Source organism: Lygodium microphyllum, chromosome 21 (assembly GCF_053477565.2).
Source record: "Lygodium microphyllum isolate KBCC chromosome 21, Lygodium_microphyllum_v1.1.10, whole genome shotgun sequence".
NCBI classification, from domain to species: domain Eukaryota; kingdom Viridiplantae; phylum Streptophyta; class Polypodiopsida; order Schizaeales; family Lygodiaceae; genus Lygodium; species Lygodium microphyllum.
In genome coordinates this window covers 103678080-103701869 of record NC_141155.1, presented here as the reverse complement: position 1 = coordinate 103701869, position 23790 = coordinate 103678080, and the positions used below count along the sequence as shown (strand labels likewise).

Here is a 23790-nt window from a genome sequence, read left to right as displayed (position 1 = left end):
CAACCTAAAAATTGAGCCAAAAGTGTAGGCAATAGAAGGAGTGCAAATCAATATACTACTATCCACAAAGTGATGCCAGGAGGCATATTCCACGGTGGATTCCGTGAGGTTTTACGGTGGATTCCGTAAACTTAGATGACCGGGGCTCATACACAAAGAGGATTCTTTGTGTGAGAAGTTGATGGGGACGCCTGTCCTTTTCGGCCGTTTCATTAATTTAGTGTGTACATGGGTGATTCCATAGCGGGTGATTCCGCAAAATGCATATTAAATTAATAAACATTTATGAGTTTAGAGTGCGCACTCGTAATAGATTAAGGTTAGGATTTATTTCTAACCAGTTGATTTATTTATGTAGCTGAAGACTGCTAGGTATTCACTTTTGTCGGTTTAATTGTATTATTTTACTAACGATTGTGAATGCTTCAGTTGATGTGTAGAGATAGCAGCAGTGGCGGAGGAAAGCATTGGAGTCTAGCGGATTTTCGACTCTTGGACTAGATTTTGATAGGCGCCACGCCTATATTTTGTTATGTCTATTGAGACATCGATTATTTATTATTATTTTGTATGCGCTTATGCGCCTGGATATGTTATTTCTATTTGGACATTGAGATTGGGCATGCCAGACTCTATGGGCACCGTCCATTAGCTTTATTTTCCTATTTTTGTAGAAAGCAAACTCAAAAGCTAAAAAGCTTGTCATATTTTTGTAATTGGGCTATTATTGAGCATGAAGATTGGAAATATACATAAAATACATGCTTTGTGAAGCGCTCATACAAGGCATGGGGGAGATTGAACCCAATTTGTCTCTTGCCTCTTGTCGTGCATGCTTTTACATGGGTTTTTGTGCAAAAAGGTAGAGTACTTTGTTCTTGGGGACCTTCCAGGATTCACCATGTGAGCTATCTGCGACCGATCTGCGCACCAGTGGTATCAGAGCGGAATAGAGATCAAGAGCTTCCAATCGCTACCAATCTCGGGCGAAGGCGGAGCTCCAGGAACAAACGGGCTCTACAGTCAATCTCGTCGCGAACCGTCAATACAAGCAGACTTCTGGCGATCAAGAACCTCTGTTTCCACTGTCAGATCGCGAAGGACCAAGCTCTGCAGGCGGAGGACCACTCATACATCTCCTTCATCAAGTCGTGAAGAAACAGTGAGGAAATTTATAATTTATCTTTTTCAAAGCTTAATTACTAAGCTTATAAGCTTAACTAGAAGCTTAATAGCTTCACGATTATTCGACGTGGTCTCTGAGGATGTCCGAAATTCGCGCGACGTCATCAAACACATATTTTTGTACTCCACGATCTGCACTGATTACTGACGACTCTTCCCCCTTAATAAGCTTTAGTCACTAAGCTTATTAAGCTTAAGCTTAATTCATTAAGCTAAGTCACACAACTCTCTGCAAGTTACACAGATCTGACAAGTTCGCAAACTCTGGGTCTCGCACTTCTGAAGTCAAGTTCCGTAAGTTGACTCTAATCAAGTTCTGCAAGTTCTACAAGTCGGCCTAAGTCCAGCAAGTCAACAACTCTGCAAGTCTGCTAAGTCTGCAACTCTGCAAGTCAGACTAAATCAGAACTGTCTAGTGCTTAAAACTCATAGAAGACTTGTTCGTATGCAAAAACTTTGAACTGGAAAGTTGTTCGCAGCAAGCTGTTCTACCTATCTACAAGTTCCTTGAAGTACTTTCAGCAAACGGAGACAGAAATATTGCAGAATTTCTAAAAATTGAAGAAGAAATATCCAAAAAAAACATAGCCTTGTAACCCCAAATTTGAGCTACGCTCATCCCGCTAACTGATTTTGAGTGGGAAAGGTTTGTTGAGTTTTACAGGATGATTACCCCACATATGGAAGATCCTATGGCTGAAGACGATCTACCCGAGCCTACCATGGAACAAAAGCTGGATCTTATCATGCTGCAATTGGAAGAAGAGCGAAGAGCTAGGCAAGCCTTGCAAGCGCAATTGACAAAGCTACAAAGAGCGTCCACCGATAAAGAAGAACCTCAAGCTGAAGATTTGATTCGCCGTACCATCGACGCCACCCTTAAAGCACAAACCATTCGCAAGGAATCCAAGATAAGTAAACGAAGTTTCAAGTTTCGCACTTTCAATGGCATAAGAGAAGGAAAGACTGTTTTATCATTCATTAGCCAGTTTGATGACTATTTCCATGAGGAAACTTATCCTGAAAAAGATAAAATCAAGTGTGTTACTAATCATCTGATAGACAGAGCATCACTTTGGTGGACTGTAGTCCGCAAGAGCATAGAATGTCCTGCTACTTGGGAAGATTTTAAGAAGAAGTTCATGCAAAATTTCCTTCCACTGCAATTTCATGAGAAGGCTATCAAGCAATGGGATTTACTTCAACAGCGAGATCGTGAGCCTATTCCATAGTATACAGAGCGTTTTTGGAATGCACTCCTACAGTTACGCATGCTTGAAGACGTACCAGAGACGACACATAAGCGGAAGTATATGTCTGGACTTCTTGGACATTACTACGCTAAAGTGAACATGTTCAAGCCTGCTACCCTTGAAGACGCCATCTCCTTAGCTCACGACACTGAAGATAAGTTACGTGGAAGAGATCGACGACCACAGCAATTCCAAGCAAACGGTAATTATGGATCTAAACAATTCAATTCCAATTTCAGAAGATTTAATCCAGGTCGTTTCTCATCACCATCTTTCCGCAAGAATTGGCCTAAACCACCTGCATTACCATCCACTGTCAATTCAAATTCTAAGCCTATTCCACAAGCAAATCCAAATATACCCAGACTCCCAGCCATTGCAAATAATGTGACCAAAGCTAAGCCAATAGTATGCTACAAGTGTCACCAGCCAAGGCATCTCGCAGCAAATTGTCATTCAAAGAAGCCATCAGCACATATCAACTACCTTGGAGCCATGGACGAAGAAGAGCATGAGGATATGCCAGATTTCACTGAAGAAGAGGATGATATTACTACTACTTCCGACACTTTACCAGGTATGCCTACTTCACATTCATTGTTGACTATGAAATGTATGGTGCATGGAAAAGAAAGAACTATATTGCATGATGACGGTAGTACCCATGACTTTATTTCAGCAAAATTGGTAAAGGAATTGAAATTGCATACAGTACCTACGCACTATCGCATAAAAGCTGCATTTTTAGGCACTAGGTACAATGGCACACAAGAAGTTCAAGATTTAGAAATTCAAATTGGTCCATACATTGAAAGAAGAAATTTCTTAGTTATCCCATTACAGTCAAGTGACATTATTCTAGGAATGCCATGGAGACACCAACATAATCCCAATATAGATTATTCCACACACACAATGAATATTAATTTTCAAGGAAAATCTATTACATTATTTGGTATGCATGCATCTCATATTTTTCCACTGCTTTCGCATACTCAAGCAAAACGTGCACTACGCAAGAATACTAAATCATATCTCATTTGGGTGAATGAATTGCATGCAAAGGAAAATCATATGCACCCTAGGCATAAGGAATTTCTCGCATATTTTAAGGACTGTTTTGCAGAAGACCTACCACCAGGTTTACCTCCATCACGTCCAGAAGACCATAAGATTGACCTAATACCTGGCACACAACCACCTTGCAAAGCCCCATATAGGCACAATCAAATAGAGCAAAAAGAAATCCAGAGTCAAGTTGAAGAATTACTAAATAGAGGCTTAATTCGACCTAGCAGTTCTCCATTCGGTGCACCTGTGCTCTTAGTCAAGAAAAAGAATAATACTTATCGGATGTGTATTGACTACCGAGCATTAAACAAGATCACTGTAAAGAATAGGTATCCTATACCTAGAGTTGATGACCTTATGGACAAACTGCAAGGATCTTCTATATTTAGTAAAATTGACCTTAAGTCTGGATATCATCAGGTGAGGCTAGATATATCCGACATATTTAAGACTGCATTCAGGACACAGTTTGGCCATTACGAATTCTTAGTCATGCCATTTGGATTAACTAATGCACCTGCTACTTTCAGTAGAATGATGAACCGTATTTTTCTAAAATATCAGTATTGTGTGATTGTTTTCTTTGATGATATTTTAGTGTTCAGTCAAAGTGAAAAAGAGCATTATGAGCATTTATCATTAGTTTTTCAATTACTGAAAGAAAATCAATTGTTTGCAAATCCTGACAAGAGTGAATTCTTTAAGACAGAAATAGAATATCTAGGTCATATTGTATCAAAAGAAGGAATTAAAGTTGATCCTAAGAAAATTGACGCAATATTGCATTGGCCTGTTCCTAAAAATGTACATGAGCTACGCTCATTCCTTGGTCTTGCTAGTTTCTATAGGAAGTTTGTACGTAATTTCTCATTACTTGCTTTACCATTAACAAAACTTCTTAAGAAAGGAATTGTTTATCAATGGACTGAAACTCAGCAGAAATCCTTTGATTTACTGAAACGTGCATTAACTAATGCCCCTGTTCTACAATTGCCTGATTTTAATAGACCATTCTTTCTAGTTGTGACTGATGCTAGCGGATCGGGAATAGGAGCCGTACTAATGCAAGACAACCATCCAATAGCATATTCTAGTTCTAAGCTGAAACCCTCTGAGCTTAAATATTCCACTTATGACAAGGAACTCTTAGCAGTTGTACAAGCATTAAAACAATGGAAGCATTATTTAATGGGTTCAGAATTCATGATAAAGACCGACCAGCAAAGCATTAGACATCTACTTAGCCAACCACAAATTTCTGACCGTCATATCAAATGGGCTTCATTCATTCAAAGTTTCCATCCTATCATTCAATACCAACCTGGAAAAGAAAATGTAGTTGCCGATGCATTGAGTAGAAGACCTGCAATTCATAACATTTCTATCATATCTTTTGATTCTTTGATTGCTATGAAAGACACATATCACCAGGATATTACTTTTCATTCTGATTGGCAAAAATTAGTTCAAAATAATTTCATTCCTGTTGATTCATTGTCATATAATGATGGATTCATGTTCTTTGAAAAGAGACTGTGTGTTACTATTCCATTCCGATCTTTTGTTTTGAATGAAATTCATTGTCCCCCATATCAAGGTCATAGAGGTATCATTTCTACATTACGCATGTTAACTGAAGATTTTTATTGGCTGCATATGGATGCAGATGTATCTAATTTCGTTTTTGAATGTTTGATTTGTCAAAGAATAAAGAGACATCATGGTAAATAGTATGGATTATTAATGCCTTTGTATATTCCATCTAAACCTTGGGAACATATATCTATGGATTTCATTATTGGTTTACCAAATACTAAATCTAACCATGACATGATTTGGACAATTGTAGATAGATTTAGTAAGCAAGCATATTTCATTGCATGTAAGAAAACTTTAACAGCATCACAAGCAGCACAGTTATTTTTGAAAACTGTTTTTACTAACCATGGATTGCCAAAAGTGATTATTTCAGATCGAGATTCTAGATTTTGTAATAATTTTTGGATTACACTGTTTGCAAATCTAGGCACAAAGATTGATTTTTCATCTACATTTCATCCAGAAACAAATGGACAAACAGAAGCCACAAATAGCACTATTTTAGATCTTTTACGTGCATACACTATCTCTAAACCTCAGACTTGGGATACTCATTTACATTTATTACAGTTTGCATATAACAATACACCGCACACATCTACAAAGAAAGCACCTTTTGAAGTTATTTATGGATATAGATTATCTACACCTGTTGCATCTTTGTCTAATAGAATTCAGAGTGCTGATGATATTGCTGTTATGCATAACACTATTTTTTATGAGGTAAAGGATATGATTGCTAAAGCCCAACAATCATATACCAAACAAGCCAACAAGAAAAGACAAGCCATGAATTTCAAAGTTGATGATTATGTTTGGCTTAGAATAGAAAAGCGTAGACTGCAAAGTGTAGATAGACATCCAGTTGTCAAATTAGCTCCTAGATTCTACGGACCATTTAGAATCATTCATAAGATTAATGACAATGCTTTCAAGTTAGAACTGCCATCTCATTGGAAAATTCATAATACATTTCATATTAGTTTATTGAGATCATTTAGAGGCCAATTACCTATCCACCCTGTTTATGAAAACCCACCCTTATTAGAAGAAGAGACTGAAATACTTGAACCAGAAGCCATCATAGACACTGACTACATGACCACTAGAACTGGCAGAAGGTATTCTAGATATCTAGTGAAATTTAAGAACCATCCTGTAGAGGAAGCACAATGGATGCACGCTAGAGACTTAAATGCTTTCCCCACTCTGTTAGCTCCACATTGAGCTAATAGCAATTGAGGTCAATTGCTATCCCACCCCGGGGGTATGATGCCAGGAGGCATATTCCACGGTGGATTCCATGAGGTTTTACGGTGGATTCCGTAAACTTAGATGACCGGGGCTCATACACAAAGAGGATTCTTTGTGCGAGAAGTTGATGGGGACGCCTGTCCTTTTCGGGCGTTTCATTAATTTAGTGTGTACATGGGTGATTCCATAGCGGGTGATTCCGCAAAATGCATATTAAATTAATAAACGTTTATGAGTTTAGAGTGCGCACTCGTAATAAGCATATTCCACGGTGGATTCCGTGAGGTTTTACGGTGGATTCCGTAAACTTAGATGACCGGGGCTCATACACAAAGAGGATTCTTTGTGCGAGAAGTTGATGGGGACGCCTGTCCTTTTCGGCCGTTTCATTAATTTAGTGTGTACATGGGTGATTCCATAGCGGGTGATTCCGCAAAATGCATATTAAATTAATAAACGTTTATGAGTTTAGAGTGCGCACTCGTAATAAATTAAGGTTAGGATTTATTTCTAACCAATTGATTTATTTATGTAGCTGAAGACTGCTAGGTATTCACTTTTGTTGGTTTAATTGTATTATTTTACTAACGATTGTGAATGCTTCAGTTGATGTGTAGAGATAGCAGCAGTGGCGGAGGAAAGCATTGGAGTCTAGCGGATTTTCGACTCTTGGACTAGATTTTGATAGGCGCCACGCCTATATTTTGTTATGTCTATTGAGACATCGATTATTTATTATTATTTTGTATGCGCTTATGCGCCTGGATATGTTATTTCTATTTGGACATTGAGATTGGGCGTGCCAGACTCTATGGGCACCGTCCATTAGCTTTATTTTCCTATTTTTGTAGAAAGCAAACTCAAAAGCTAAAAAGCTTGTCATATTTTTGTAATTGGGCTATTATTGAGCATGAAGATTGGAAATATACATAAAATACATGCTTTGTGAAGCGCTCACACAAGGCATGGGGGAGATTGAACCCAATTTGTCTCTTGCCTCTTGTCGTGCATGCTTTTACATGGGTTTTTGTGCAAAAAGGTAGAGTACTTTGTTCTTGGGGACCTTCCGGGATTCACCACGTGAGCTATCTGCGACCAATCTGCGCACCACAAAGTGAAAGCACTAAAGTACCCAAGACAAGTATCTATCTACAAAGAAGTAGCTCGAAATCATAGCAGTGGTGTCCATAAATCTATAGGGAATTATGAGGCAATTGTAGGTAAATGTCCAAGATAAAATGCTTCTACTTCCAAGGAAGTCTAAATAGTAACAAGACTTAGAATGCAACTAGTAGTATCCAAGAAAGAGCATATAACTCCAAGTACCAAATATTGATAGAGAACACAAAAGTATAAGATATATAAATGCATCCCAAAAAAGGGGGTAACCAAGTACATAAGCTAACTATGCATAAGAGATATCCAAGCAATGTCAACATCTAGTAAGCTACAATCAACTCACTGCTCATAAATAGTGAAGCTCAACACATAATATAACATATATCCATGATGATAAAAAACCCCTCTGATAGAAGTAAGTACCAGGTATCCCAATATCAAACAAACTTAAGATCATAGTGATCAATAACTACAAAGATAGTGTCGACATAGACCAATGAGCATATGGAGGGATGCAATGGTCTTTAAAAGCCAAGCTCTAAATGGAAAAATTTTAAAAATACTAATGGAAGAAAATTTAAGTATATGAGAGAAAATAAAGCTAAATGCATGTATATCATAGCATCCAAAATCCCAATGATACTAGATATTACATCCAATAGCATATAAATGACATAAACATTTCCCCTAAATAGCATATCATTGACCACTATGGCCTCTCCCAAATATGAATGTAAAGGAGTTTAAAATCAAACCTCAAAGACTAAAGAAGAGCATCCTCCCTAACCATCAATACATTCTCCTAGCATCAAACTTCAATGAATAAGCATCAATGAATCATAAACATTCCAATGTTGGCTACCCCAAATTGTGAACATCATGATTGTCCACAACTGTTAATCATGGCTGATCATTCTCTTCCCAAATAATCCCTAAGATGGATTTGAAAAAGTGGGAAAGAATCCCCAATATTTAGGCAAAGTAGATGAGATGGAGGTTGGAGCAAAAGACAAATGTAAAAGTAGGGAAATCTCCTAAAAATGCACTGAAAATTGCAAGGGCTACTCCTAAGTCTTCTTCTACTATGGTTGAGTTTAGAGGTCACTTCGTAGTGATTAGAATGCCCTCCTGGAGTTGGAGAAGAAGTTAGAGAAGGTAGGGAGCTAAGGTGCACCTCAAATTGATGAAGACATGGTGAAAGACGTGGGTACCATGAAAGCTTGATTGAAGCTCTCTTTCCCAAGTTGAAGTAGAATGGTTGAAGCTCCTCAAATTCCCAATTTGATAATAGTTGAAAGGGTGTGTAGGAGTAAGAGTGAGAAGAGTACAAGAGGAAGCAAGAGCTATGGTTATGGAGGTTTGAAATTAAGAGAGAAAGATCGGTATGTGGGAACCCCAATAGTCAAAATGTGTGACCCGCCTTCACTTTATTATTCCATAGTACATAATAAAGAATAAAGATGATAGTGAGTTGGGTGGCCACCACTTGTAGTGTACAAGTGTGCAAGCATTAAGTATAAGATAAATACATGTAGCCAGACACACATGGCCTTTAACCCCCAACAAGTTTATGGTTTTAAGTAGTGCAATTGGAATGGCAGGTACATTACTACTTCAGCACAAATGTAATCTTGTCACAAATGCAGGTGTTGTCTTTGCATTGTTGTTCATTCATTTTGCCATGGATTATGATTTGAATGAAAGCTTATAAGTTTCCTCAGAGGAAGAAAGGCCAATGGGGGACTTGGATTTTCATCCCTTAGCTTTTGTGCAATATGTCATTGGGATAATTTCTCCATTTGAAGACATTCAGTTTGTTCCATCTTGCTACCTTGATGGCCAATGGAATAGTGTGAACATCTCGTCCACTTCTAGCACCAATGCAATGAGATCATATATGAAGAAAAGGAAACAAGAATGGATCAAAGACCATTGCTTTGATATCACTTATAATGAAGGGACTTGAGAGGAGAGAGAAGATTGTAGAAGTGAGACAAGTATAGTGCAAAGGAGAAAGAATGATTGAAGAAGGAGAGAGAAATACTGAAAATAAAGAGAGAAAGACTAAGAAAGAAGAGAGAGATGGTTGGCAGTGGAAAGGATAGGTGAGAAGCATGAGAAGGTGAAAGGACAAGTTGTATTATATAAAAGTTTTTTATACAAGTATCCTTCATAGAATTTATACTAAGGTCAATGTGATACTAAGAATTTATTCAAATATGACCTAATTTAGTTCCTTATAGATTAAGGTAGCTCTAATAATATATAACATTAACACTGGAGGAGGAAGAAATTTTGTGTGAGATGAAGAGGTTGTTAGCATACAAATGGCATTGAGCAGTAGAAATTACTGGCTTTATTTCTATAGAAAATCAGGTTATGGCTATGGTGCATGAGAGAGAGAGAGAGAGAGAGAGAGAGAGAGAGAGAGAGAGAGAGAGAGAGAGAGAGAGAGAGAGAGAGAGAGAGAGAGAGAGAGAGAGAGAGAGAGAGAGAGAGAGAGGTCTCGAGGCTTTGCTCTTGTAGACATGAAACTACACCTTGCATGCAGGTGGAAAAGTTGTCACCCTCTATAGTTAGAAAAAGAAAGAGTATAACACAATGACATTGAATATGGCCAACCATATATCTAAATTTGCATATTTAAAGTAGCATCTGAAACAAAGAAAAAGAGAGATGCATTAGGGGGAATATGGACTCAAAAAGGGTCTTGTAAAAAATTGATTAGGTATCTTTAATCCTGGATTAGTTCCTCTTCAATAGTCATCATTGCATACATTTTTGTCCCCTGGCCCCCCTACATTCCTAGGCTCCATCCATGTTTTGCGCTGGACTCTACCTAGAAAGGAGGGGAGACTCCTCTTTCTTTTCACCCTAGTAGTAACTAGCCCTTTTCATCCTCCAAGTTGGGACTACCATTCTTCCAAAAGTGCCATATCAGCAACTTGGATTTATTTTTTCCCCAAAAAAAGACTTTTAAATTTTTTACAAAAATTGGATTTCCTTTCCTTAAAAGGTATCCACTTATATTACAAGCTGAAATACTCATTTTTTGTATATTTTTTTGCATTAAAGGTCCTTTATATTAGTTCATCCTCCAAGAAGGGAGACCACTGCTCTTCCAAAAGTGCCACATCAACAACTCAGATTTATTTTTGTCCCAAAAAATGAATTTTTAAAAATTTTCTTAAAAATAAGTTTCTATTTCTCAAAAGGCACCCAATAATTTGCAAGTTGAAACACTATGCACACTTTTTTGCATTGAGAAGACCCTCAAAATCAACCCATATTTTTTAATACCCACACATGTGATATGAATATTGTCGAGATAGTTACATACATACTTTATACTATACTACTCCTCCTAATGTGGCTCCTAATTGCCACATTAGGAGGATTGACTAATTCTTACCCCCAAAAGTAACTTTTTTTATCCCTTCTCAAAATATAGTCTTCTCCATCTTTAGTGGTATCTAGCCATATTATATATACATCTAAGTATTTTTCATGCTCTCTTTTTTCCTCTAATCCTTCCAAATTAATATTATCCATGGAAACTTAATCAGATCCCATTTTCTCTTCTACTCTAATGGAATCACTTAGAGACATAAGCAATTGTAAGAGAAAGGTGGATTTGTATATTTGTGTAGATGAAGAGTAAGCTATTGCAAAGGCCTCTTATAGCAAGAGTGGCCTATTGCAAGAACTACTTTCCAATATTGTTTAGAGGGAAAGAAAAATATTGATTTTTTGGGTGGATGGTTTCTTGTATTCTAATGATCCTAGCGCTAAGCTAAATCCACCATTCAATTCCACTTCTTTGTTGCTTACATTTGTTGGGCATGCTGAAAATGGTCTACTAGATTATTGCAAATGCTTAGATGGAAATATTCATATGTATCAATATTATCAATCAATATTATACAGCAGTTATCAATCTTTGTTACAATCCCAAGGTTCTTTGAGCATGGAAAAGACATGTGCAAGCATTAAGGTTCATTATTTTCTATTGAAAGACAATATGAATCTACTTTATTTCCTAAAAGTATCTATTTTTTCTCAGGAAAATTTTCAATGATGCTAGAGGCCAAGATGAGGGTCAATAAATGGAGCTTTTAAAGGCATTCTTAAAACACAAGCATTTGATTGGAATTTTAAGAAAGCCTCAATATTAAGCCTTTCAACTTGCTACTTTAAATGAGGTTATTATAGACGTTCTTAATAGTTTATCCATAGAAGAAGTTCAAATAGCATATGATATAGCTAGGGTCCGTCGATAAGGCTATGAGGCCATATACGGTATGCCAAGAATCACGTGGTGTGGGGAATTCTTGAGTTGCTATGCAAAAGGAAGCTCACTCAAGAACACAAGAAGAGAGATGGAGGGAAAGATGTTTTCTTGTTTTCCTCGCACGATATGTACATAAAGCATAGATAAGATATAACATAAAGAAAAATGACCTAGTAAGACAAACAATACATAACTAACTATATTAGTTGATTTGGCACTATAATTATGCTAGTTATTAGGTAGGTGTAACAAACAGAATATAATAGTGATAAGTCAATGGTCATGTGAGGATCATAATGACCACCGATATGCTAAGTGTACACATGCGGACCCATCTAACTAGGTGGTCCATCATCAATGTTCACATGTGTTGAGCTTGCCATCTCAACACTCCCCCTCAAGCTCAACTGTATCTCTGCAACTCTAAGTAAGCTTCAAAATTTTTTATGCTTATTTGCACCCAATGCCTTTGAAAAAATGTCACCCGTCTAATCCTATGTATACTGACATATACAAGTCAATCTCTCCTGTAAGTACCTTCTCTCTCACAAAGTGGTAATGCACCTCAATGAGTTTTTTCCTAGCATGGAACACTAAGTCCCTAGAACTCTATGTTGCTCATGTTATTATAGTGAATGACAACTAGACCATCTTCCTACACATCCAAATCATCCAATAACTTTTATAGCCATATCACATCACATATTTCCATAGTAGTACCTCTATACTCAGCCTCTATACTTGATAAAGCAACTCTAGGTTTCTTTTTTTCTGCTCCACATAACTGCTACATTATCAAGGGAAAACATGAATCTGATGGTAGATCTTTTGTTAGACATGCTACCAGCCAATTTGCATCTGTGTATCCAAACACATGTATATTCTTACCTACCTCATAAAAAATTCCATAATGCAAATTAGACTTCACATATCTCAATATGCGTCTAACTACATCCAAGTAAGCTTTCTAGGCATCTGCATAAACTAACTGACAAAGCCAATTATATAAATCAAGTTTGACCTTGTAATTGTTATGTGAATCAAACTTTCTACTATCCTTTTGAAGATAGTAGGGTTTTCTATCTCATCACCAACATCAGTATTCAACTTCACATTTTGATCTAATGGCACTGAAAGAGACTTACACGTTGTCATATCAACTTGGATAACATATCCAATCCGTATTGCCTTTAGGACATCCATATGTCATCATCACATTTGATCACCTCAATACCAAGGAAGCACATTAGCTCACTCAAATCATTTATCTCAAACATTTTCTTCAAAAAGTCCTTAACTTTAGTGATCCTATGGTTACTATCACATGTAATAATCAACTCATCCACATAGATGACTATGATAACCAAGCTTGCATCTCCCTTTCTCACATAAAGTGAGTGGTCATCATTAGAAGCATAAATGTCAATGTTGACAAGATACTCTAGGTGTTTGCTTCAGCCCATAGAGTGCTTTATTTAACATGCACACCTATGTGGGATGCTCTAAATCCTAGCAACTAGACTAAATGTCTCTTCATAATCTATGCCACATATTTTAGCATAGTATTTTTCAACAAACCTAGCCTTATCGTTGCTAACTAAACCATTTGCATTATGCTTGATTTTGTAAACACACTTACAACTAATAGCTTTCTTACCCTTAACTAATGGTGCTAGATGCATACCAACTACATAGCAACTGCTCATCTCATAAAAAATAACATCCCTGCTCACTTTGAACTCACTTATGGTGACAAGGTTATAACAATCATACCCTTTTTTCTCTAAAGATTATCTAATAAAAATACATTTTTCATCCTTTGCATCAAGCTTCTTCGCAACTCATCTAGCACATGAACATATGTAGTACATTCAATTACTTTCAAGTGTGGCATTAGGCTTCTTACCTATAAAGCATTCTTTGGAGGTTATGACAACATGTAAGTCTCTTTCAGTGCTCGTGTAGTATATTGTCATAATATAAATAGTAGTATAAACAACTTCAAACCAAAAGTATATTATCATATTCTTTTAGCCATCAATGCTCGTGTAACTTCTACAATGTCTATTTTTCTATTTTGCAACCTCATTTGGATGTGGGTTATACTTGCAAGCAAACTATCTCGTTATCCCATGAGATCTTAAAAAGTCACTAAACTCATTAGGGAGGTACTTTCCCCCTCCATGTGATCTCAATCACTTAACTTTCAAGCCTATTTATATTTCAGTAGTAACCTTGAAAGTTTTGAAGTACTCAAATATATTACTCTCTTCCTTCATGAAATATACCCATAGCTTTCTTGAACAATCATCAATAAATGTGATAATATATTTGTTGCACCAAGAGATATGTTCTTTATAGGCCCCCAAAGATATGTATGCACAACATCAATTTGTTTCTCCTTATATCTCTATCATGTGAAAAAGGTTATCTTGCATGCTTACCCCAAAAGAATATTTTTCACATACTTTATGAAATTTTACAACTCTAAAAGCAAGGGAAACCCTATAGCCAATCCTTTGGACTACATTAATTTTAATCTTTGTACATTTGCATGTCCAATATATTTGTGCCATATTTCAATGTTTGCAACCACTCCTTTTCCTTTAGCATGCATAGCATCATTCATGGCAAGAATTTCAATATCTAAAGTAAACATGCGGCCAACTCTACTTCCTTTTGTGACCAATTTGCACTTATCATTAAAGTCTTTTACAAAATAAACATTTGCATTAAATCAAACATATAATCCTTACTCTACCATTTGGCCAACACGCACTAAGTTCTTTGTGATTGATGGCACATGTAATACATTTGACAAACTCTTTGTCTAGCCATCATGCAAGGACAAGGGAACCTTTCCAATGTGTGAAATTGTGTGGCATGAATCATCACCCATCTACACATAACTTGGATTTTTTAAGTCTTATATCTCTCCAAACCATTCAACATGATTGATCATATGATTAGATGCACCACTAGGCATAGCCATGCCATAGATGAAAATGTATTAATACAACACAATGAAGCCATAGCTAGAAAAAATCAAATGTACAATGAGAATCATAGATGAGAGATTGTTGTAAGAAATCCATCTCTTGCTATGGAGGGCATTGAGTATTCACCCTCAACGTTGGTGGGGAAGGCAAGAACCTTCAAGCTCCAAGAAATGGAAAATTTTACAAATGTGCTAAAAAGAAGTTTACAATGGCACACTCTTTCCTTTTATAATCCCGTCCCAATTAAGCTAATTTTTCCTAAGCTAAAGGACACAAAAATTGTTTTATTACATTAGGATATACAACAAGGATAAAGGAAATAATCGGGTAAAATAGTGATAGGAAATGGTGAGGGGTTGGTATAGATAGTTGGGTTGGTTTGGAAAGTACATAGATGGAGCAAGGAGAGTGATTTGAAGAGGGCATGGTAATTTATAAGGAGAGGAGGATGAGATGAAAGGGCTTAATACTTTGAGACCCAGCTATTCTCTCTCTCTCTCTCTCTCTCTCTCTCTCTCTCTCTCTCTCTCTCTCTCTCTCTCTCTATTTTTCTATCTTACGTGTTGCTTACTCTTTAATCTCTCCCTATCTTGTCTCTCTCTCTCTCACACATATACACATTCTCTATCTCTCTATCTTCTCACTCTCTCATTCTCTCTCTATATGTCTCTCTATCTCTCTATCTTCGCACACAAACACATACTCTGTGTGTGTGTGTGTGTGTGTGTGTGTGTGTGTGTGTGTGTGTGTGTGTGTGTGTGTGAATCAAATTATTGTTTAATCCTAAGGAAAAATTATCCCCTTCCAAGCCTTATGGCAAAGGTTTTAATATCCTTAACTAGCATGTCTCCATCTCATTCTTTTCTTTGACATGGCATATCTTTTCTTCTCACAACTAGCCGAGTAGATCTAGTCCATCACTTTTGTGATCAAAAGTAGCTTTGATTACATCATTGATGATGTTTGATGGGGACGAAAAATAGTGAGATATACAATGATGGTGCAAGTTATTTGGAATTGAAGCTTTTAGAGCTATCATTTTAAATTTTTTAAAGATCAAGGTTATTAAATTATCTTAGATATTCTTAATGTCTGGTAAAGTGGTATATTTACCTTCTGCAAGGCATCAATAGAGGTACATTGTCATTGAGGAGATCATTGTCATTTGTTCAATCTTTAGCTTGATTGCATCCATGGCACTTCTCTTTCATAAATTTTGAATGGGTCATCTATGCTTGCTACACTAGCTTGCTACCTTTGAATAAGCCTCAGCGGTGGCTGAAAGGCCATATCTCTTTATGAAAACTCCTCATTCTATGGTTCATGAGTATATTAGTTATAATCATAGATTAAGCATCCTTAAATGCTTGTATAATGGACAAAGTCATAAATGTAATACTCCGCCGTAAGATTCTCCCCCCTTTTAAACCAAACTATTTTTTTTTTTAAAAAAAAATGTCAGCACTGCTAGCTGGCGGAGGGAGGGGGAGTTGAACTGAGCGTTGACGTAGGTAAAGAAGACAACGACGGAGGAAGGGCTGTAGTAGAAAGTCGGTTGTGATAATGGCATGCCAACATGACAAGGGGGGAGCCGTAATATTAAGAAAAGAAGATGAGGATAACGGGAACTGCATTGACGGTTGACGAGATGACGTGAGGCTCGACTCAATGACAACGAGGACGATGTTGAAGCCGAGACGACGATCATAACAGGGAGGAGTGCCCCCTCCAACCCCCCCCACTATCTCTCCTTCTCACCCAGGAGTCACAGACTGCATGCCGGGAGGGGACCCTCTTCTTCTTCCCCCCTAATTGCCAATTTGTAAGGAAGTAAAAGAGAGAGAGAGAGAGACAGAGAGAGAGAGAGGGGAGGGAGAAGGAAGAGGAATCTTAGAGTAAGAGAGGAAAGGGAAGAGAGAGAGAGAAGAGGCTCAAGGAAATTCCTCTTGGACGGAACTTCGAGTACCCTCTCTCCCCACTGCAATTCCTGTAATCTCTCCATCAGCTACCCCTCTACGTGGCAGAAGGTTGCGAAGTGAGGCAAAGCGTAGAAAACTCTCCACAAAGGAGTGCTCCGAGAGAAGAGGAGGCCCGCATTCCAAGCTTCGAAATGGCCCCAAAGCAAAAACTCTCCAAAGTAATTGGAAAAGCCGTGACTATAGAAGGAGGATCTGGCAAAGATGCCACCACCAACACGAACGGGTTATCGAGTGTAAATGCTAATTTGGCACTCCAAAACCAGGTACCGCTACCATGTCTAGTACTTTGAATCAAACATTTAAGCATGGACATCATTGGGAAGAAGTCATACTTCGCATCACGTAACTTGCATAATGCGAAAGGTAGTTGAAAAGGCTTTAAAAACATGATTTGCCACGAATAGATTAATCATCTACTGGTTGTTGTAGTATTAAGCCAAGTATTAGGTTCTAACTTTTGCAAATACATCATAGATTGTCAATGTACATAAATATTCCGTGTAGGTCAATTGCATCATGTAGACCATTAGAGTGAATTAACTCGCATTTATGATGAACACATGTACACTCCCACTTAAATACTTAGGTCACGCTTTATGATTTGCATAAATGCACTAGAAGGAATTTTCATGAATGGGGATCCTGCATCATATCATCAACTCCGGAAATACTTGCACCTAGATTTGCATGGCATCATGGACAATTTTGGTTGCACTACATAATGGGGATTCATCTTAAAAGATAGATTTAAGATGCACATGTGAATTGCTAAACTAAATTGCAAGAGGTAGTTCGGTAAATGAAATTCTATATGATAAATAAGGCTAGGGTTTAATTTGACTCAGCTAGGATTTAATCGTAAATAGGTCAAATTGTTATAACGACCATATTTTGACTTAGAGTCAAGTAAGCATGCTCTTTGGTCTCTATCCCAATAACCAGTCATGATGAGTCCAAAACACTCTTCGAGATATCATTTTCAAAATATGATACATCACGAAGCTAACACAAGGAAACTCAAATGTTGTATCCACAAGAAGAACGACCATTCGCCGCGTTACATTCGATGCTCACAACTATTTAAGGATTTTAAATGGGCTTAGTTTACTCTTGACTTGCGAGATGAATGAACAAAAGTTCATGTTATCTTAAGGGAAGGAAACCCCAGGGTAAACTTAGAACCTTGATAAAATTCTAAGGTGGGAAAATGGCTACCAACTGACCAATTGAAATCCTAATTTGAATCATCTAAGACCTGGATCTTAAGATAAGAACCAAAGTTTAGCAACTTAGGGAAGATACCATCCAAAAACTATAGCGTAATTGCTCACTCCTATTATATAGGAGTGAGGTTGGAAAGAGGATATTCTCTATCCCTCAGAAGATAATGGAAATTGATGCCAAGGTAAGAAAGACCCAAGAAGGGCAACGCCAAGCATTCAAAGATGGGAACTCCACCTTAGCAGGTGTCATGAGCACTCTCCTTCATTATTGTTTGTGCTTGTAAATCTAGATTCAATATCTGTGAAAGGAATGTATGACCTAAGCTCACAAAAGAAATTTGAATAATGAATCAGGGTGAATTTATGGAGGACGCACCAAGCCACCACTAGCTAGCCGCCAATCCTAGCCAAGGGGGTTCTAAATAACCGTGACGGGAACGTGGACCAAACCCATCACGAGAGGTCTCTTCGTGGGTTAGTTTAAACGTAGAAGGACGCTTCGATGCTAGGGGGCTCTAGCTATAAATTCCTTGCCTTTGGGTCCTACTGTAAGGTGCTCGTCTCTATCGGCTATCCATGCACGTTTTTAGCTGGCCATTGAGAAATGAATCTAAGCAATGCTGACCGGCACTCCCATAGAATGTTACGGGGTTTGTCTCCAAGGGTTTCTTGAGTCTACCTCACAATAGAACTTTCGTACCTGAACCCACTAAGATCAACCTGAAATTCGGGTCCCTAGTAGTCAAGGTCTCCTAACATCATTCTAGCGTTGATTCTTGGGCATCCTACTTTATGTAGAGATACCCAAGCCGAAGCAGATCCATACTGCAGTTGGTTCAAAGAGAATGGGAAATGAGAGGGATGCATTACTCGATCTCTCTGCCGGTAGGGCATAGTCCCATTACGATCCCCTAAAACGGCATGAATCAAGGTTCTATCCTAACAATTTCGAAGGGTCGATTGTCGGTAAAATCTTGTGAGAAGCCTCCCAGTTCTCTGGGACCACCCTACCATAGGATAGACCCGTCGGGGGTTCCACCCACCTGCTTTCCTCAATAGCTTTAGTTTTCTAATTAGGTCCTATCACATTTATGAGTGACATCTAAAATCAGCTTCCTTAATTAAGCCTTTTAGGAAACATCGTTCATTTGCGTAACTTATGGCACAGACATGAAAACAGAGCAAGTAGTCCTTTTTGTAGGGGAGCTATGGAGCTCTACCCCAAGACCTACGGACCGCTTATTGATCAAGCGTTTCAATCCGAGCGGCCATGGCTACCTCTTACATAGCCGATGTGCAATGCCTACCTTGTGGGTGTAGTGAGCTTACCTTGATGCTCGATCGAGTTCCCTCCTCTCTCTCACACCCCGGTAGCTCCACGATCCTTGTGGCAAGCTCAAGCAACCTCAATCCCTCTCCGTCAAGCTCCATCCTCCATAGCAGCGTGAGACAAGAAGAGAGAAGAAGAGAAGGGAAGATGAAGAGAGAAGATGGGGAGTTTCTTCTCCACGATCCCTCACTCGCACACACTCACTCCCTCACACTTCCTCAATCCCTCACTCTAGCATAAGCAAGAAGGTAAGAAGCAAGAGAAGAAGAAGAAGAAGCTTTAGCCACACCCAAGAATGAACTTCCCATTCACTTTTGAACTTTATATACATGCCCTACTTTTTGGGCGGTCATCCCCACTTTTTACATGGCCGGCCATTAGCCTAGGCCCTCTTTTCCTATTCCCCACCATTCTAACTTATCCCGTTCCCACTAATGCATACAATTGGCATGAGAGTGAGCCCGACGCTCTTTTTACAAGGATTCGTGAGTGCCTTCATATTTAATGGCACGCTTTTACTCTTTTCTTTTCTCGACGTGACACTGTCGTTCAAATTTTCAGAGTCTAACCTCCCTCCAGAACGCCTTTTCCTTTTTTTGTCCTATGCCTTCTTGGTTGTCTCCTTCTTCCATTTCTCCTGCACTTCTGCTCCATTTTTCGTTCCTCTATGCTGCAGTAAACATTAGCCCACTCCTAGCGGAGTGCTAGTCCCATGGTACTAGGGTGGGGAGCAATAGGGTAGTTAGGATTGGTGCTAAGTGAAAAAGGCAGGTAGATGACCACTTATCAAAAAGGCGAGGTGCGATGAGAGATGATGGGGTGTTGGTGCCTGGTGATTTGGAGAGATTCTGGCTTGCTTTGATCTGCATGAAGATGCTCGGCTGTGTTGGCACAGTTAGAATTTGTCGTCGACGATGACTGCCAAAACCGGGCTCCGTTATCCGTTGAAGAACACATGTAGCCAATGGCGGCTCGACTGAGTTACGAACAACCTGCAAGAGAAAGTTGTGCACTCCCTAAAGGGGTATTTGTCTCATAGTGAGGTGTAAGTGCATGTGCAGTGGAACTGGGAGGTGGGTCTAACCTTGGGCAAGCCCTTGGTAATGTCTCACACTTAAGGACCCAGTTCGTGCATGGTTGGAGGTGTAGTGTAGTGCAGAGCTTAGGGGGACAGGTCTGAGAGTCCTACCCTTGATGTGCCCTAAGCGTGGAGTGGGGCGAGGGGCTAGGGGTGATCCCTAGGTGCCATGAGCAAAGTGTGTGCTTCTCTCTCTTTTTTTTAAAAATAGAAGACGTTTGGCTAATGCCGATCACCGTCAGTTGGAGCACGGGGGGGTCGCAGGCATTGGGATAGGAAGGAACGGCTTTGGAGATATTCTTTAATTGCAACTCGGGCCTTCAGAGGGGTGGATGACAAAAAAGGGTGGTTACATCTTATGAATCGGGTGTCATTCATGTTTTCTAAGAGCTCCAAGCAAAAGGAGGGGAGGAGGGATGCCCTCATCATTAATCGAGTCATGGCTCTACTATCGATGCCTAGGTTGATGTCAAAAAAGAGAGGGGAAAGGTGAGCTTCTTCAGCGGTAGGCTTTTGTTGTAATAGGAATTTGAGTAACCTAAGATAGTTGCAGGTGGTTTGGAAGGCAGGATCGGGGCAGGAGGAGAAGTCCGCGAGGAAGTGCGTGATGGATGGAAGAATATCGTGATGTCTAAAGACTAAGCATTCCTTGGGAGTTTGGGCATTTACATTATATATTTTAGGGAAGTCAAAATCCTCGTGAATGGCACGGTCATAGTCCACTCCATGCCGGCGGGTGTAGGGCATGTGGGAGGGGTCATTTCGCTCCTCGAGGAGTGAGCTGCAGAAGGCTGTCCAGGCGTCAAAATTGGTATCCCAAATCCTCCGCGCCACTTTGGCTACGCCTCGTAGCCTTGGAGGATTTGGGAATCCGGTTCACCTTGTCTTGCAAGTAGTTTGTTGGCTCCTGCCTCCACCGGGTCATAATTAGGCTCCTTTCTTCCACCCAACGGTTCGCTAGGTCATTGGCTAGCTCCTTGATTTTGGATAGGACACTGAGTGATAGCGCCTTGTCCAATGAGCGTGGGTAGGAGAAGGACATCTCAAAAGGCCTCGTCTGAAACTCTCGGTCACGCCAGATGACCAATTCCTGCGGCCAATCAATGGGGTTGGGGTCGCATCGTAGTGATACTGGCTCGTCAAAGAATTGTCTTGGCAGTGACTGGGCTCTGCGTTGTGTATCCTCTGCCAGCTCCTGTCTCCTTGTGGCTGCCACAATGCGCTCCGGCATGTGTGCCTCTTCAGTGTCGTCTAGTGGGAGGTTGGGTAGAGGGGGACTAGGAGCTTTCTATAGTTCTTCATCGGCCTCTTGGTCTGAATCATCTAGGCCTTCCTCCGTATCTTGTTCAGCCACGGCTAGGATTGTTTGCAATGGTGGTGTGGGTGGCTCCTGCTCTTCGAATCCTAGGTCCTTGAGCTCAACAGTGGAGAGGCCGACACTGCGCAGGTAGCTGAATTGTTATTCTTTGGTGAGTCCCGTGCTGGCAGGGAGCTCCCGTTCCTGAAGACCATACCTTAGCACCCGGGTAGTCAATTCCAGTTTTCTTCTCACCCTCTCCACTGAATCATTGCCATGTGCTTGCGTGACATGGAGCACGGTGCTGAGGAAGGCTTGCCTTTGGGCATGGGTGCATACATTGGCTGCTTCAGCTCTAGATCGGGTAAGCACTTTCTCGCACTCTGCCACCGCCAAGCATTCCGTTAATTGCCTGATTCTGTCAAAGTTATTTGCTTCCCAAGCGTTGTCCTTTCATCTCGCTCGCCAGTGTGGTCATCATCTGTTGTTGTTCGTTCGTTAAATCCCAAAGTTGATGCCACTCCCTGGACTTTCGGGCCAGCTGCGCTTTGGCGATTTCCTTCTATTGAGTTGCGATGCTGAATTTATTCTCTGCCTCATTAATTCGTTCTGACCTCTCCTGTGCCAGCTGCTCATGTCTCTGGATTTCTGCAAGGTGCATTCTCCGTTGCAAGAAATCCATGGCCATGAGGGCCTCAATGTCTTCATTGGCAGATTGCAATGCCCCCTGCAGCCTTTGTACCTCCTGTTGTTGTTCTTGCACTTCCATTGCGAGGGTTGAGGACTGGCCCTGCGACAGGAATTCTATCTCTCTTTCTAGCCTATTTTTCTCCTCGAGCACATGCTCAAGCTGTGCCATGGCGTCCCCCTGCCCCTCGCTCGGTTCACCTTCTTGAGTTGCTAATAGGCCGTACCCCTCTAGTCTGTCCGTTCTTTGCTCTAGGTCGGTTACATCAGTAACTTTAAACTTCATTGCTCAGCCACCATGTTCTGTTCCTCATCCTCCAACCTCTGGCATAGGCGGTTCTCATTGTCTTGGGCCTCCTTCTTCTTTGCCTCTAGCTGGTCTTGTAACGCCTTGACCTCCCTTCGCTGGTTAGCCTCTTGCTTTGAGACTTCGAGCTTTAGGGCCGTCGAGGTTTCCCTTTCTTTCTCCAGCTCCAATATGGCCACCTTCTTTTCCTCCTTTGCCGCTTCCAGCTGCACTAAGAGCTCAACCACGTAGGCATCGTAGTCTGCTCCCGGTGACAAGGGGATGGGAGCTGTGGTGGTAGATGCTTCGAGTTTTTGTCGTTTAGGATCTTTTCTGGATTCATCATCGGCAATGGCAGGTCTTTTCGTGTCGGGTTCTGGAACAATCTCCGCCACCTTACTGATGAGCATCTGCATCATGCTCATCAGTTGGGCGGTGTCCGGAGAAGGCGCAGGCTGTGTGGCATTTGGGGTGTCTGTGGGCATCAGCATGAAGGAGGGAGGCAGGGGATGGAGCGGTGACTTTCCCTTGCCTGCGGTCATCGAGGCTACTCTCACGCTGCCACTCGCTTCAACTTCATAGCGAGGACCATAGGGGTGGATTTCTTCTGGTCTGTGAGCTTCTTCAATAGACCTACGAGTAGCCTCAGCCAACTCGGCCAGTTCCTTCATGCTCAGTTTGTAGGCTTCCTCTTCCGCCCTTCTTTGTCATTCCTCTTATGCCCTTTTTGATTCCTCTTTAACTCTTGCGAGTTCTTCCTCCTCCTCCTTCTGCAGTTTGTCTTCCAACCCACATGACTCTTTTCGAGCCCTCTTCACCTCGGCTCACTCCCTTTTGCTCAGTGTCTTCGCCCTCTTTTGGCCCATGTTGTCCTTCATTTGCGTTTGAGGCCCGGCCTTTTGCGGGGTGATACTTCAGGGTCCCCTACATCGCTAGCCATCCTTTCACTTGAGACTTCCTCCTCTCGACATGGTGAGTCTTGGTGCTCAATCTACTTTCCTTCCAAGCCAGCACCCTTGATGGCCTCGTCAATGATTGTTGTAAGTATGCCTCCGTACATGATCATGGAGGCCTTGATGGCAGGTTTTTCCCTCGTGGATCGCGCGGTGGAGGCTGGGGAGTCCCCAGCAGCTGGCTGG

The 23790-nt window shown here is 40.3% G+C and overlaps 1 pseudogene; it reads right to left on the bottom strand.

Moving 5' to 3' along the window:
• LOC148018375 (uncharacterized) overlaps positions 1-21612 on the bottom strand; it is a 32910-nt pseudogene extending 11298 nt beyond the window's left edge.
• Positions 21613-23790: the final 2178 nt, after the last annotated feature.